Source organism: Mustela putorius, unplaced genomic scaffold (assembly GCF_011764305.1).
Source record: "Mustela putorius furo isolate JIRA1106 unplaced genomic scaffold, ASM1176430v1.1 tig00003845_pilon_pilon_pilon, whole genome shotgun sequence".
NCBI classification, from domain to species: domain Eukaryota; kingdom Metazoa; phylum Chordata; class Mammalia; order Carnivora; family Mustelidae; genus Mustela; species Mustela putorius.
In genome coordinates, this window is record NW_025421998.1 from 14148976 (window position 1) to 14161344 (window position 12369).

Consider the following 12369-nt stretch of genomic DNA (forward strand, 5'->3'; position numbering starts at 1 on the left):
TGGTGTTAGTCATGATCTCTTTCATTTCATTTATGATTTTATTGATTTGGGTCCTTCTCTTTTTTCCTGGATAAGTCTGGCCAGAGGTTTATCAATCTTATCAGTTTTTTCAAAGAACTAGCTTCTAGTTTCATTGATCTCTTTTACTTTTTTCTGGTTTCTGTTTCATTGATTTCTGTACTGATCTTTGTTATTTCTCTTCTCTTGCTTGGTTTAGGCCTGATTTTCTGTTCTTTCTCCAAGACCTTTATGTGTAAGCTTAGCTTGTGATTTTGGGATTTTTCTAATTTTTGAGAGAGACTTGGATGGCTATGTATTTCCCCCTTAGGACTGCCTTTGCTATATCCCGTAGGCTTTGAACCAATGTGCTTTCATTTTCATTGATTTATAATGAACTGTTTAAGTTATTTAATTTCTTGGTTAACCCAATCATTCTTGAGCAGGATGTTCTTTAACTTCTAAGTGTTTGAGTTCCTTCCAAATTTCTTCTTGTGATTGAGTTCCAGTTTCACAGCATTGTGGTCCGAAAATTGGGAGGGAATCATCTCAATCTTTTGGTGTCAGTTGAGACCTGATTTGTGAGCCAGAATGTGGTCTGTTCTGGAGAAAGTTCCGTGTGTATTTGAGAAGAATGAGTATTCTGGTTTTTTAAAGATGGAATGGTCTGTATGTGTCTGTGAAAATTGTCTGGTCCAATGTGTCATTCCAAGCTCTTGTGTTTTTGTTTATCTTCTGCTTTGATGATCTGTCTATTGCTGAGAGTAGAATGTTGAGGTCTACTACTGTTTATGTATTATTATCAATATGATTATTTATTTTGGTTAATGGTTGGCTTATGTAGTTGGCTGCTTCCATGTTGGGGGCACAGATATTGACAAATGTTAGATCTTCTTTTTGGATAGACCTTTTAATTATGATATGGTGTCCTTCTGCATCTCTTTAGTTTAGTTTAGTCTTTAGTTTGAAATTTAATTTGTCTGATAAAAGAATTGCTACCCAAGCTTTCTTTTGAGGTCTGGTGGCATGAAAAATGGTTCTCCATCCCCTCACTTTCAGTCTGGTTGTATCTTTAGGTTCAAAATGAGTCTCTTGTAGATAGCATATGGATGTGTCCTGTCTTTTTATCCAGTCTACAACACTGTGCCATTTAATGGGAGCATTTAGGCCCTTCAGGTGGAGAGGGACTATTGAAAGATATGATTTTAGTGCCATGATATTGTCTGTGAAGTTGTTTCTATAGATTGTCTTTGTAAATTTCTGGTCTATATTACCCTTGGGTCTTTCTTTCTTTCTTTTTTATTTTAATATTTCTTGTAGGGCCGGCTTTCTGGTCACATATTCTTTCAGTTTCTGCTGGTCCTGGTATGTCCTTGTCTCTCCATCCATTCTGTGTGACAGCCTTGCTGGATAAGTTATCCTTGCCTGCATGTTCTTCTCATTAGTATCTTTTTCTTAAATTTATTTTTTATTTTCAGCACAACAGTATTCATTATTTTTGCACCACACCCAGTGCTCCATGCAATCCGTGCCCCCTATAATACCCACCACCTGATACCCTGACCTCCCACCCCCCTCCCCTTCAAAACCCTCAGATTGTTTTTCAGAGTTAGTAGTCTCTCATGGTTCACCTCCCCTTCCAATTTCCCCAAACTCCCTTCTCCTCTCTATTTCCCCATGTCCTCCATGCTATTTCTTATGCTCCACAAATAAGTGAAACCATATGATAATTGACTCTCTCTGCTTGACTTATTTCACTCAGCATAATCTCTTCCAGTCCTGTCCATGTTGCTACAAAAGTTGGGTATTCATCCTTTCTGATGGAGGCATAATACTCCATAGTGTATATGGACCATATCTTCCTCATCCATTCGTCCGTTGAAGGGCATCTTGGTTCTTTCCACAGTTTGGTGACCGTGGCCATTGCTGCTATAAACATTGGGGTACAGATGGCCCTTCTTTTCACAACATCTGTATCTTTGGGGTAAATACCCAGAAGTGCAATTGCAGGGTCATAGGGAAGCTCTATTTTTAATTTCTTGAGGAATCTCCACACTGTTCTCCAAAGAGGCTGCACCAACTTGCATTCCCACCAACAGTGGAAGAGGGTTCCCCTTTTTCCACATCCCCTCCAACACATGTTGTTTCCTCTCTTGCTAATTTTGGCCATTCTAACTGGTGTAAGGTGATATCTCAAGGTCGTTTTAATTTGAATCTGCCTGATGGCTGGTGATGATGAACATTTTTTCATGTGTCTGATAGCCATTTGTATGTCTTCATTGGAGAAGTGTCTGTTCATATCTTCTGCCCATTTTTTGCTATGATTGTCTGTTTTGTGTGGAGTTCTTTATAGATCCTGGATATCAACCTTTTAGCTGTACTGTCATTTGCAAATATCTTCTTCCATTCCGTGGGTTGCCTCTTTGTTTTGTTGACTGTTTCCTTTGCTGTGCAGAAGCTTTTGATTTTGATGAAGTCCCAAAAGTTCATTTTCACTTTTGTTTCCTTTGCCTTTGGAGACATATCTTGAAAGAAGTTGCTGTGGCTGATATCAAAGAGATTACTGCCTATGTTCTCCTCTAGGATTCTGATGGATTCCTGTCTCACGTTGAGGTCTTTTATCCATTTTGAGTTTATCTTTATGTACGGTGTAAGAGAATGGTCGAGTTTCATTCTTCTACTTATAGCTGCCCAGTTTTCCCAGCACCATTTATTGAAGAGACTTTCTTTTTTCCACTGTATATTTTTTCCTGTTTTGTCGAAGATTATTTGACCATAGAGTTGAGGGTCCATATCTGGGCTCTTTACTCTGATCCACTGGTCTATGTGTCTGTTTTGATGCCAGTACCATGCTGTCTTGGTGATCACAGCTTTGTAGTAAAGCTTGAAATCAGGTAACGTGATGCCCCCCATTTTATTTTTGTTTTTCAACATTTCCTTAGCGAATTGGGGTCTCTTCTGATTCCATACAAATTTTTGGATTATTTGCTCCAGCTCTTTGAAGAATACCGGTGGAATTTTGATCGGAATGGCATTAAAAGTATAGATTGCTCTAGGCAGTATAGACATTTTAACAATGCTTATTCTTCCGATCCAAGAGCATGGAATGGTCTTCCATCTTTTTGTGTCTTTTTCAATTTCTTTCATGAGTGTTCTGTAGTTCCTCGAGTACAGATCCTTTACCTATTTGGTTAGGTTTATTCCCAGGTATCTTATGGTTTTTGGTGCTATAGTAAATGGAATCAATTCTCTAATTTCCCTTTCTGTATTTTCATTATTAGTGTATAAGAAAGCCTCTGATTTTTGTACATTGACTTTGTATCCTGCCACATTGCTGAATTGTTGTATGAGTTCTAGTAGTTTGGGGGTGGAGTCTTTTGGGTTTTCCATATAAGGAATCATGTCATCTTGGAAGAGAGAGAGTTTGACTTCCTCATTGCCCATTTGGATACCTTTTATTTCTCTTTGTTGTCTGATTGCTGTTGCTAGGACTTCTAATACTATGTTGAACAGGAGCGGTGAGAGTGGGCCTCCTTGCTGTGTTCCTGATCTCAACGGGAAGGCTGCAAGCTTTTTCCCATTGAAGATGATATTTGCTGTGGGTCTTTCATAGATAGATTTTATGAAGTTTAGGAATGTTCCATCTATCCCTATACTTTGAAGCATTTTAATCAGGAACAGATGCTGGATTTTGTCAAATGCTTTTTCTGCATCAATTGAAAGGACCATGTGGTTCTTCTCTTTTCTCTTATGGATTTGTTCTATCACATTGATTGATTTGCGAATGTTGAAGCATCCTTGGAGCCCAGGGATGAATCCCACTTGGTCATGGTGGATAATCTTTTTAATGTGTTGTTGGATCCTGTTTGCTAGGATCTTGTTGAAAATCTTAGCATCCATATTCATTAGTGATATTGGTCTGAAATTCTCCTTTTTGGTAGGGTCTTTGCCTGGTTTGGGGATAAGGGTAATGCTGGCTTCATAGAAAGTCTGGAAGTTTTCCTTCTGCTTCAATTTTTTGAAACAGCTTCAGGACAATAGGTGTTATTTCTTCTTTGAAAGTTTGGTAGAATTCTCCAGGGAATCCATCAGGTCCTGGGCTCTTGTATTTTGGGAGGTTTTTGATCACTGCTTCAATCTCGTTACTAGAAATCTGTCTATTCAGGTTGTCAATTTCTTCCTGGTTCAATTTTGGGAGTTTATGGTTTTCCAGGAATGCATCCATTTCTCATTAGTATCTTGAATATGTCTTGACAGCCCTTTCTGGCTTGCCAGGTCTCTGTGGACAGGTCTGACATTATTCTAATGTTCCTCCCTCTGTATATAAGAAATCTCTCCCCCAAGGCTGCTTTCTCTATTGCTTCCTTGGTTCTAAGATTTACAGGTTTTCTATTTTGAATTCTAATTGTGTATTTATAAACTATTTTTGATTTTCTATGTACACCCTCATATTATCTGTGAATAGACAGAATTATACCCCCAATTCTAATACTTTTTGTTTTTCTTGCCTTATAACACTTGGTGGATTCTCCAATGCAATGTTGATTAGAGTAGCATTGTTTGAAGATTTTTTAAAATTTTTTATTTTTATAAACATATATTTTTATCCCCAGGGGTACAGGTCTGTGAATCGCCAGGTTTACACACTTTACAGCACTCACCAAAGCACATACCCTCCCCAATGACCATAACCCCACCCCCCTTCTCGAAACCTCCCTCCCTCCAGCAACCCTCAGTTTGTTTTGTGAGATTAAGAGTCACTTATGGTTTGTCTCCCTCCCAATCCCATCTTGTTTCATTTATTCTTCTCCTACCCACTTAAGCCCCCATGTTGCATCACCACTTCCTCATATCAGGGAGATCATATGATAGTTGTCTTTCTCCGCTTGACTTATTTCGCTAAGAATGATCCGATCTAGTTCCATCCATGTTGTCGCAAATGGCAAGATTTCATTTCTTTTGATGGCTGCATAGTATTCCATTGTGTATATATACCACATCTTCTTGATCCATTCATCTGTTGATGGACATCTAGGTTCTTTCCATAGTTTGTCTATTGTGGACATTGCTGCTATAAACATTCGGGTGCATGTGCCCCTTTGGATCACTACGTTTGTATCTTAAGGGTAAATACCCAGTAGTGCAATTGCTGGGTCATAGGGCATTTCTATTTTCAACATTTTGAGGAACCTCCATGCTGTTTTCCAGAGTGGTTGCACCAGCTTGCATTCCCACCAACAGTGTAGGAGGGTTCCCCTTTCTCCGCATCCTCGCCAGCATCTGTCATTTCCTGACTTGTTGATTTTAGCCATTCTGACTGGTGTGAGGTGATATCTCATTGTGGTTTTGATTTGTATTTCCCTGATGCCGAGTGATACGGAGCACTTTTTCATGTGTCTGTTGGCCATGTGGATGTCTTCTTTGCAGAAATGTCTGTTCATGTCCTCTGCCCATTTTTTGATTGGATTATTTGTTCTTTGGGTGTTGAGTTTGCTAAGTTCTTTATAGATTTTGGACACTAGTCCTTTATCTGATATGTCGTTTGCAAATATCTTCTTCCATTCTGTCAGTTGTCTTTTGATTTTGTTAACTGTTTCTTTTGCTGCACAAAAGCTTTTGATCTTGATGAAATCCCAATAGTTCATTTTTGCCCTTGCTTCCCTTGCCTTTGGTGATGTTCCTAGGAAGATGTCGCTGCGGCTGAGTCGAAGAGGTTGCTGCCTGTGTTCTCCTCAAGGATTTTGATGGATTCCTTTCTCACATTGAGGTCCTTCATCCATTTTGAGTCTATTTTTTGTGTGTGGTATAAGGAAATGGTCCAATTTCATTTTTGTGCATGTGGCTGTCCAGTTTTCCCAACACCTTTTATTGAAGAGGCTGTCTTTTTTCCATTGGACATTCTTTCCTGCTTTGTCAAAGATTAGTTTACCATAGAGTTGAGGGTCTATTTCTGGGCTCTCTATTCTGTTCCATTGATCTATGTGTCTGTTTTTGTGCCAGTACCATGCTGTCTTGATGATGACAGCTTTGTAATAGAGCTTGAAGTCCGGAATTGTGATGCCACCAACTTTGGCTTTCTTTTTCAATATTCCTTTGGCTATTTGAGGTCTTTTCTGGTTCCATATAAATTTTAGGATTATTTGTTCCATTTCTTTGAAAAAAAAAAAGGATGGTATTTTGATAGGAATTACATTAAATGTGTAGATTGCTTAAGGTAGCATAGACATTTTCACAATATTTGTTCTTCCAATCCAGGAGCGTGGAACATTTTTCCATTTCTTTGTGTCTTCCTCAATTTCTTTCATGAGTACTTTATAGTTTTCTGAGTATAGATTCTGTGTCTCTTTGGTTAGGTTTATTCCTAGGTAACTTATGGTTTGGGGTGCAATTGTAAATGGGATTGGCTCCTTAATTTTTCTTTCTTCTGTCTTGTTGTTGGTGTAGAGAGATGCAACTGATTTCTGTGCATTGATTTTATATCCTGACACTTTACTGAATTCCTGTACAAGTTCTAGCAGTTTTGGAGTGGAGTCTTTTGGGTTTTCCACATATAGTATCATATCATCTGTGAAGAGTGATAATTTGACTTCTTCTTTGCCGATTTGGATGCCTTTAATTTCCTTCTGTTGTCTGATTGCTGAGGCTAGGACTTCTAGTACTATGTTGAATAGCAGTGGTGATAATGGACATCCCTGCCGTGTTCCTGACCTTAGCGGAAATGTTTTTAGTTTTTCTCCATTGAGAATGATATTTGTGGTGGGTTTTTCATAGATGGCTTTGATGATATTGAGGTATGTGCCTTCTATCCCTACATTTGAAGAGTTTTGATCAGGAAGGGATGCTGTACTTTGTCAAATGCTTTTTTAGCATCTATTGAGAGTATCATATGGTTCTTGTTCTTTCTTTTATTGATGTGTTGTATCACATTGACTGATTTGCGGATGTTGAACCAATGTTGCAGCCCTGGAATAAATCCCACTTGGTTGTGGTGAATAATCCTTTTAATGTACTGTTGAATCCTATTGGCTAGTATTTTGGTGAGAATTTTCGCATCTGTGTTCAGCAAGGATATTGGTCTATAGCTCTCTTTTTTGATGGGATCCTTGTCTGGTTTTGGGATCAAGGTGATGCTGGCCTCAGAAAATGAGTTTGGAAGTTTTCCTTCTATTTCTATTTTTTGGAACAGTTTCAGGAGAATAGGAATTAGTTCTTCTTTGAATGTTTGGTAGAATTCCTCCGGGAAGCCATCTGGTCCAGGGCTTTGGTTTGTTTGGAGATTTTTAATGACTGTTTCAATCTCCTTACTCGTTATGGGTCTGTTCAGGCTTTCTATTTCTTCCTGTTTCAGTTGTGGTAGTTTATATGTTTCTAGGAATGCATCCATTTCTTCCAGATTGTCAAATTTGTTGGTGTAGAGTTGCTCATAGTATGTTCTTATAATAGTTTGTATTCCTTTGGTGTTAGTTGTCATCGCTCCTCTTTCATTAATGATTTTATTTATTTGGGTCCTTTCTCTTTTATTTTTGATAATTCTGGCCAGCAGTTTATCAATTTTATTAATTCTTTCAAAGAACCAGCTCCTAGTTTCGTTGATTTGTTCTATTATTTTTTTAGTTTCTATTTCATTGATTTCTGCTCTGATCTTTATGATTTCTCTTCTCCTGCTGGGCTTAGGGTTTCTTTCTTGTCCTTTCTCCAGCTCCTTTAGGTGTAGGGTTAGGTTGTGTACCTGAGACCTTTCTTGTTTCTTGAGAAAGTCTTGTACCGCTATATATTTTCCTCTCAGGACTGCCTTTGTTTTGTCCCACAGATTTTGAACCGTTGTCTTTTCATTATCATTTGTTTCCATGATTTTTTTCAATTCTTCTTTAATTTCCCGGTTGACCCATTCATTCTTTGGAAGGATGCTGTTTAGTCTCCATGTATTTGGGTTCTTTCCAAACTTCCTCTTGTGGTTGAGTTCTAGGTTCAGAGCATTGTGGTCTGAAAATATGCAGGGAATGATCCCGATCTTTTGATACTGGTTGAGTCCTGATTTAGGACCGAGGATGTGATCTATTCTGGAGAATGTTCCATGTGCACTAGAGAAGAATGTGTATTCTGTTGCTTTGGGGTGAAATGTTATGAATATATCTGTGATGTCCATCTGGTCCAGTGTGTTATTTAAGGCCTTTATTTCCTTGTTGATCTTTTGCTTGGATGATCTGTCCATTTCAGTGAGGGGGTTGTTAAAGTCCCCTACTATTAATGTATTATTGTTGATGTGTTTCTTTGATTTTGTTATTAATTGGTTAATATAGTTGGCTGCTCCCACGTTGGGGATAGATATTTAAAATTGTTAGATCTTCTTGTTGGACAGACTCTTTGAGTATGATATAGTGTCCTTCCTCATCTCTTATTATAGTCTTTGGTTTAAAATCTAATTGATCTGATATAAGGATTGCCACTCCTGTATTCTTCTGATGTCCTTTAGCATGGTAAATTCTTTTCTACCCCCTCACTTTAAATCCAGAGGGGTCTTCAGGCTTAAAATGAGTTTCTGTAGGCAACATATAGATGGGTTTTTTTTTTTTTATCCATTCTGATACCCTGTGTCTTTTGATTGGGGCATTTAGCCCATTCATATTCAGGGTAACTATTGAGAGATAGGAATTTAGTGCCATTGTATTGCCTGTGTGGTGACTGTTACTGTATATGGACTCTGTTCCTTTTTGATCTACCACTTGTAGGTTCTCTCTTTGCTTAGAGGACCCCTTTCAAAATTTCTTGTAGAGCTGGTTTGGTGTTTGCAAATACTTTCAGTTTTTGTTTGTCCTGGAAGCTTTTAATCTCTCCTTCTATTTTCAGTGATAACCTAGCTGGATATAGTATTCTTGGTTGCATGTTTTTCTCATTTAGTGCTCTGAAAATATCATGCCAGCTCTTTCTGGCCTGCCAGGTCTCTGTGGATAAGTCAGCTGCCTATCTAATATTTTTACCATTGTATGTTACAGACTTCTTTTCCCGGGCTGCTTTCAGGATTTTCTCTTTGTCACTGAGACTTGTATATTTTACTATTAGGTGACGGGGTGTGGGCCTATTCTTATTGATTTTGAGGGGTGTTCTCTGTACCTCCTGAAATTTGATGCTCATTACCTTTGCCATATTGGGGACATTCTCCCCATTAATTCTCTTCAGTATACCTTCTGCTCCCCTGTCTCTTTCTTCTTCTTCTGGAATCCCAATTATTCTAATGTTGTTTTGTCTTATGGTGTCACTTATCTCTCGAATTCTCCCTTCGTGGTCCAGTAGCTGTTTGTCCCTCTTTTGCTCAGCTTTTTTATTCTCTGTCATTTGGTCTTCTATATCACTAATTCTTTCCTCTGCTTCATTTATCTTAGCAGTGAGAGCCTCCATTTTTGATTGCACCTCATTTATTGCTTTTTTTATTTCAACTTGGTTAGATTTTAGTTCTTTTATTTCTCCAGAAAGGGCTTTTATATCTCCTGAGAGGGTTTCTCTAATATCTTTCATGCCTTTTTCGATCCCGGCTAGAACCTTCAGAATCGTCATTCTGAACTCTAGATGTGACATATTACCAATGTCTGTATTGATTAGGTCCCTAGCCTTCGGTACTGCCTTTTGTTCTTTTTTTTTTGTGGTTAAGTTTTCTGCCTTGTAATTTTGTCCAGATAAGAGTATATGAAGGAGCAAGTAAAATACTAAAAGGGTGGCAACAACCACCCTTTAACCAAATCAGAAGAGATCCCAAATCATGAGGGGGGACAAGGGCATAAAAGGAGGTTCAAAAAGAAAGAAAGAAAAAAAAAGGAAAAAAAAGAAAAGAAAATAATTAAAAGAAAATGAACAAAGAAAAATATAAAAAATAAAAAATATATTAGATAAACTAGTTTAAAAACGTTAAAAAAGAAAAGGGTAAAAGTTAAAAAGGATTTTTAGCAGAAGTAGAGAAAAAAAATGAAAAAGAAATAAATTAAATTAACTGCAAGACTAAAAAAATCACAGGGAGAAAGCCATGAGTTCCATGCTTTGCTTTCTCCTCCTCTGGAATTCTGCTGCTCTCCTTCGTATTGAAACCACACTCCTTGGTAGGTGAACTTGGTCTTGGCTGATTTTTTGTTGATCTTCTCGAGGAGGGGCCTGGTGTAGTGATTCTCAAGTGTCTTTGCTCCAGGCGGAATTGCACCGACCTTACCAGGGCAATCTACTGTAATTACCGAGTAATCTTCTCAGGTTTGCTTTCCGGAGCTTTTGTTCCCTGAGCGCTTTCTGTAGAGTTCCAGAGGATGGGAATACAAGTGGCGGCCTCCTTGTCTCCAGCCCAGAGGAGCCGAGAGCCCGGGGCCCCACTCCTCAGTGTGACCTCAGAGAACAGCGCCCAGTTACTCCTGTGTGTCTCACCTCTGACCGCGCTCCAAGCTCATGGAGCCTGTGACCAGTTCAAGGTAACCCTGAGCTATGATCTTACTGTGGGCTCTGTCTCTGTAGCTGGTTTTCCCGTTCCAATACCCGCAAGTTCTGCGACACTCAGACACCCCCAATCCTTCTGTGACCCAGCGGGACCTGAGGCCATGCTGACTCCGCATGGGCTTCGCCCCGGTTTAGCCTCTGGAGCGATGTCCCTCAGCGGAACAGACTTTTAAAAGTCCTGATTTTGTCCTCCATTGCTCCTCTGCTTGCCAGGAACCGGCCCCTCCCCCTGGGGTCTATCTTCCCGTTGCTTTGGATTCACTCCTCTGCCAGTCCTACCTTTCAGAAAGTGTTTGTTTTTCTGTTTCCAGAATTGCTGTTCTTCTTCTCTTTGATCTGCCAATGGATTTGCAACTGTTTGCAATCTTTAGATAAGCTATCTAGCTGATCTCCTGCTAGCTGAAGTAATCTCAGCCTTTACTTCTCTGCCATCTTGACTCCTCCCCCTGTCTGAAGATTTTTAAAAAAAGATTTTCTTTATTTATTTGACAGGCAGAAATTACAGGTAGGCAGTGAGGCAGGCAGAGAGGGAGAGGGGAAAGCATGTTCCCTGCTGAGTAGAGAGCCCAATGTGAGGCTCGATCCCAGGACCCTGAGATCATGACCTGAGCCTAAGGCAGAGGCTTAACCCCCTGAGCCACCCAGGGGCCCCTCATTTGAAGATTTTAATATACCTTTCTCAATATCTGATAGAAAAAGGAGACAAAACATTGGTAACTAATGTGATGTAATTGACATATGTGGAACATTACAGAGTAAGTGCTGAATATATTATTTTACAGTGGTCCTAGGCTATTTACACAAATAAATGTTATGAATAAAGTCTACACATTTTAAAAGTCTGAAATTAACTGGATTATATTCTTAGACCACAGGGGAATTGAATCATAGGCATAATGAAAAGAAAACCAAGAAGTCCCTAAATGTTTAAAAGTTAAATGTAACTTTGCTACATATCCTGTGGGTCAGAGAGGGAATCGCTAGGGAAATTCTCAACCTTTTCTATATCAGAGTTTGCAGACGATCCCACTCTGTCTGTGAAGAGCAGTGTAATTAACCAGACAGGAGTTGAGCCTTAAGTCGGAGTTCTGCCTGCCTCAGCCACACCTGGCAGCCTTGGCCTGTGGTCCTCTCAGAGCTGCCCTTTCTGGTGGCCCTGAGCTAAGAGGAACAACATGGCTGTATGGAAATGGTAAGCTGCACAGCCCTAGTGATGACAGTGCTATTGTATTGTCCTCACCAGTCCCACAGCATGCTTTCTGAGTGAAATATGACACGATAGCTGGTTCTTGGCCCTCCTTAAGGGTTGAAAATCATCTTGGGAGTCCTCTATTAGAAATACAGATTCAACATGTGTTCTTTCTTCTGGAAAAGAAATAGACTGAAATAGTCATCATGGCTTCCTGAGCACCTCCTCTTGAGAGTCATTACACTGGCTCTTTGTGGAATTCTCCCTCTTAAACCTCCAAACTTGGATGTAGATATTATCAGTCACATTTTATAGATGCTTATACGGGGGCTCAGAGATGATTCAAGTTACAGAGGATTTTAGGGTCAGAAACCTAAGTGGGATCCCCAAACTGACTCCAAATCCCTTGTTATTCCATACGTGGTACTATTTCCCTCTTATCTCTGGTCTTCTGGATCAGGAAGCATGTCAGGTTTCAGGATTTTATTGTTGTGTGGCCAAGTGGAGCATATTTTGTTGGTCTTTAAACCTCTGCCCTGCATGATCATTAAGAGAATTATCTCAGTGGAGGACCTCTGAGTAAGGCACTCAATGATTCCTAGGAATAGAGACATTATAATAGATATTATATTATATATGTTATGTATAATATATATTATATTATAATGATATTAAATTGATATATTAACAATTAAATTGGTATTAAAATTAGT